This window comes from Lactuca saligna, chromosome 6, assembly GCF_052625555.1.
Source record: "Lactuca saligna cultivar CGN05327 chromosome 6, ASM5262555v1, whole genome shotgun sequence".
NCBI lineage: Eukaryota > Viridiplantae > Streptophyta > Magnoliopsida > Asterales > Asteraceae > Lactuca > Lactuca saligna.
The window spans coordinates 17,795,012-17,801,011 of NC_136422.1; positions in this window are offsets into that span (position 1 = coordinate 17,795,012).

Consider the following 6,000-nt stretch of genomic DNA (forward strand, 5'->3'; position numbering starts at 1 on the left):
CTTACCACCACCTCCCCTCACTCACTCATCCCCTCATCAGACAAAAGTTTTCATCAGGATAGGCAGTTCACGTTCGAGCTGTCAACCCCGATCTGATACACTTCGTCGCATATTCAGAGAAAGAGATGAAAGATTGGATCAATTCGATCGAAATGTCAATTGTTCAGTTGTCAAGGTTTGTCACGATCTCTATATCTTAACAAACTTTATTTGTAAAATTTGGTACGATGCTCGTTTCTTCAATTGCTTAACGACATGGATTTCAACATGTGATCATTAGAACTGGATCAGTAAACAGCCAAATAGAATAAATTGAAATGGAAATTGATTTGGCTCCAAATTAGAGTCAGTTGAAGGAAACTCAAGTGGAGTGGTGATTTGAAGAAATTAGCAGCATTTTGTAGATGATATTGTTTTAATTAGCCAAAGATGAACAACAGTTCAGAAGGATTAAACAGGATCGTGCCTAAATCAAACAAGATAACACCATCTGGATGGGAATTCCGTCAACGACCACCGCCAAAAGTTGGGAAGCAAACTAGAACGTTGAATGAGGGTAAGCATAACAATAACGATGTCAGGCAGTAAAATCTGTTAAAGGTATAACCATAGAATTTTGGATTGTAGTTATTCCTTGCTATTAAGGATAATGCTTTTGAATTGAAAATTATTGGTCCTCTTGATAAGAATCAAGCTAATTTGTAAGCTAATTTTCACTCTGATCAGGAAACCAGTGGACATGATATGATTGTGAGTTGGATTCATGATATTATCAAACCACTTCCTATCTTGACTCCAATTACTATAGATTTGCACTTTGAAACTGGAATATTAGGCAAGGACCCCTATCATAAATCCTTTGCAGAAAGGAAATGATCCTCACAATAATTTTTATTGTTTATTAGCATTGGTCAATAATTTAACTTAGGTCAACCTGTAATGTATTTAGTACTCTCCTATTTGTAATTACAATCATGGATCGTTCCTTTATGCGAATTGTTGGTGTCAATGATAAATGAAAATAGTAATCTCAATGGGTTGGATTGGAGTCTATTAGAGATTTGATGACCACTCTAGTATTCAATGCACACAAGGTGTTTTTCATATTACTTGAAAGAGCCTAACTATAATATAATGAAAATAATAACCTCTCAATCTCTATTGCCAAGCATTCAAAGACTTTATAGTAAACATATCAAATAATTGATATTTGTTTGTGCTTTTACTAGTATGTTGTTCTAGCATGCATATATGCTTATTTTTTGGTGGAACTTTGTGTCTAATCTGTACATTCCCATGGCTAAAGTAGGAACACCACACCCCTAATCCTAACCCAGATTATCTTGTACACATACTATCAAAGAATGAGCAACAAGGGTCCCAATATTCATCAGATGATAATAACAATTAAAAAAACTATTGAGCTTTTTTTTCCCAATATTATTGATGATCAGGTCAGACGCTCATGTGAATAAATTGTAAATTATTTTCTTTTCATTTCAAGTTTGCATATGATATGACAATATTTTTTATCTAATGGAAATGTTATTAAATAATTCCAGATTGTATCTCCTTGACAACTTGTAGGGCCAATTTTTTGTCCCCTTTGAGATATTCATTTATACTATTACAATTTAATTATTTATTAAGCAAACTTAACTATTTGTGGGTTATTTCAGATGCATTACCTTGATAAATGGTCTCGTTTGGAGGAAGATTACACATGTTCATCACAGTTTCTAGCAAAAAGGGCAATCATGGTATATATATATATATATATATATATATATATATATATATATATATATATATATATATATATACATATATAATTATGGTTTAAAGCGTAGACATTACATGTTCTAATAAAAAACATAGACATCAGTCACATCACTGTTTCTAGCAAAAAAACAAGGTAGAAATGTCATAATTATAGAGGTCAATATTTTCTTGATCTTTACTTTTGTGAATTTTGTATTATTTTCTTGGATTGTTACTTATAGAACTGCTTCTCCTCTTAGTGTCCCTCAACAAGTTCTTGATTGTTTAAGCCTCTAATGGTTTCTTACTTTTGTTTTTTTAGTTTTAATTTAGTGAAATTTATTATTAATTTTGCTAATTAGTACTTGACGTTTGTTTTGCAGATTGTCTTAATCAATGGTCAATTTCTTGGCTCTAAGCTTGACGTTGTCACAAATGACAATATTATCCTCAATCTGATCAATAATATAGATTGGTCTTTCCTCTTGACATGGTGAGTCTTTTTGTCACTTCACATCTGCCAAATGCATTTAACATGATATTATGAAGCAAAAAATGAATAATCACAAAAATATAATCATGTATGATGTAATGCTTAACAAATTGATCAATTATACAATTACGAAAATTATGTAATTACTTTATATATACAAAAGACTGAATAAAACTTCATTTTTTTACAAATAATTTCACAATTCATCAACAATTTTGCATATTTACTGCACTATAGAAACAATTTTGAATTTTATCACGAAATATAAATTATTCTATGGTGGAAATTATTCATAAAGAAATGTTGTAATTACGAGATCAACTATTTAATTGAAAACATGAAAATAAATACAAGGTTTAATGCACGAGATCAACTATTTAATCAATAACATGAAAATAAATACTGTCCACATAAATAATATGTGATTAAATACATCTAATCACATGTGATTATATGTATCTAATCATATGTGATTATATGTATCTAATCACATATGATTTATAAGAACACGATTTACTTTCGCGTTCTCGTTTGTATGGACAAAAAGGAATTTTGTTCATATAAATCATATGTGATTAGATACATATAATCACATGTGATTATATAGACGGAAACAACTATTGATTATATAGACGGAAACACGTATCTCCTGAATGTATGTTATATGATATGTGGTAGTTTGGGGAGACTCACTAAGTTTCATGCTTACGGTTTTCATTTTTGGTTTCAGGTACTTCTGCTAGTAAGGGGAAGAGCTCGGGATGACTGCATGACACACACCACAACGTTTTAGCCTGGGGGGATTTACTCTGATATTTTTATATATGAATCGGATACAGTGTTTTGACATGATGTTTTGAGATATTACCACTAATGTTTTTATGTAATGATTGGATTACTATGATTTTATAATGATTTAAAATGAAAATTTTGGACTATATTTTTGGGGTGTTTCATAAGACTTCTCATTAATGAGACTCAACTACCTATTCTATTGATCACTTGTAAGATAGTGAGCATTACTACTCCCAGTGACATCTGAAACAACACTAGAAGAAAAAGAACTACTAAAAGGAACAGATGGGGAGTTACTAGAAAAAGAATTATTTTGACTCTTCATGTTATCACTATTAGTTTCATTCATGAATTCAAAATCTTTTGGATATTCAATTAGTTTATAACATCTTTCAATAAGGTATCCCTTAAGTCCATAGTTTTTACATTGCAAGTTTTGATTTCTTCCTCTGTTTGAGTTATTATTTGACTTCTCTTATCATTGAATCTACTGTTAAATGCAGATGACTGAGTTTTGGAGACACTATAGGAAGAGGCAAAAGCCCTATTCTTTTGATGAGACTCCTCTCTGGAGACAATAGAAGAAGCATATTTAATATTAGGGAGAGGATCCATCAAAAGTATGTAACTCTTTACTTGATTAAAAGACTCATCAAGACCACTTAAAAATACACTAACTTCATTATCTTAGAATGATCATTATATTTAGCAGCAGCCTCACAAGTACATTTAGCAAGATTTGTAAGACCATTGAATTCCTTCCAGAGAGCATCAAGTTTATTAAAGTATTCAGACAAGGAAGACCCATTTTGACTAACAGAAATAATACGTTGATGAACATTAAGATAACAGACACATATGCTTTATTATAAGTTTCAAACAGTTCATCCGAAAATTCTTTAGCAGATTCAAAACACGCATGACCAGAGTAAATGGACTCCGATAAAGTGTCACACCCCCAAACAACACGACGGAAACGTCCGAGGTGGAGAACTTCATTTGTACTATCACAACACATGCATCATAGTAATCAAAGTACAAAAAAACATTGTATTTAAAAAGTAAAAGTATTTACATGTGTTCAATCTTTGTATATTGACACCAAAATAATTACATCAAAATACAAAAGATACGAATCAAAACGACTTTATCTTCTCAAAAGCTCGGGGAGTATTTATTTATTGTTTCCCTGAGAATACAAGTAATTTGAAAAGAGAGTATCAACATAAGTTTGAGTGAGTACATAAGTATTTATGTTTAAAAGTATGTTTTCTGTTCCTTGAATATGTAACCTGTTCCAGAAAATCCTATATTTTATGTTGTATATGAAAAGTGGTTTTAATCTAATAAAATCGTTCTGTTTGTAAACCATTATACTGTGTTTGTATCCTTTTTGTAAAACCTGTAAAAGTGAATGTGCCTCGCTCCATCAACTGTTATCGTAAACTGTAATGTAATACTGTAAACTATATCTCTGTAAACTAGTACTTTGAAAATGTACTCATGTTTAGTTAATTATACACTAACATATTGTTAATATCTTTTTGATGAGTCATTATAACCATACTACGACTAGATGACCTGAAACAAACACTTTAAAGGCGTTTAAATTGTTGATAACAATCGTCACTCAAAGGCGTGTATTCCCGACTGTAGCTAGTCGCCCGAGTGTGGGGTTGTCAATCCCAATATAGATCTATGCACACTTGTTTCGATACCCGCCTGAAGATTCTGATTATAATATAAGGACTTTAACTGTGTCCGGAACATATTGTCTCATAAAAAGCATATAAATGCTACGTGTATAATAAAAACCCAATCATTCTGAAATAAATGATTGATAGTATTTTCCTTGTTTAGTATACTCTAAATGTACTTGAAAGTTGTATACCCTTTTTAGTTTTGAATCAAACTCTTGTTCTTGTATAATAATATAAACCCATGTTCTTGTAAAATATTGTACTTTAGTATACTTGACTCGTGAGTTAGTGTTCTTGAATCATAAATTATACCTATTATAATTTATATGTACTTTATGTATTGATACTAACTGTTCATGAATGCAACCCCTTGCTCGACATGTTACAAAGGGTATTTGAATCGGAATGAAATAACCTTTATATATATATATATATATATATATATATATATGTGTGTGTGTGTGTGTGTGTGTGTGTATATATATATATATATATATATAAGATATATAATTAAAATTGAAACGACAGTCAGACAAATAACTGATACCCTAAATCCACATCCAAACAAGGAAAAGGAAATAAAGTGAGTTATCAGTCCTAAGTCTTTTAAATCTTATATATATATATATATATATATATATATATATATATATATATATATATATATATATGTGTGTGTGTGTGTGTGTGTGTGATTTTTGGGAAAAAATATAAGTTTATAAAAGAGTTTAACATTTTGAAATACTTTTGATGACTTGATGTCATTTTATCACAATTTGAAATCATTTGTTTGTAACACAGAATCCTTGTGTTAGACTTGTATCTCCCCTTCCCCCCCCCCCCCTCCCCGCTCTATTAAAACAGTAAAAACCATAAAATACGTGGGTATGAACTCACATGATAGGTGGTGATTTGGGCAGCGTTTCGTTTCTTAGAAAGGATTTTTCTTGATGTAACTGAGAGTTTTTGATGAAAAATCGGTTTTACTCGTGCAGAGTTTTCGCTACAAGATTGAGAACTTTGGGGCTTCGGGGCTTGCTTCGGGTGTTAGATATGTCACCGGGGCTTCAGGATAGTTTAGAGAGGCTAGAATGTGTGTAGAAAGGAGAGAGGTTTTGAAAAAAGTAAACAAAACCTGGAGATCTCGCATCCTATTTATAGGAGGGATTTTGGCCTCAGTACGCTGGGCATAATATTCACGAACGCGAGGCGTACTAGTGAAATCATTAGTTCGCTGGGCGTACTTCTTGT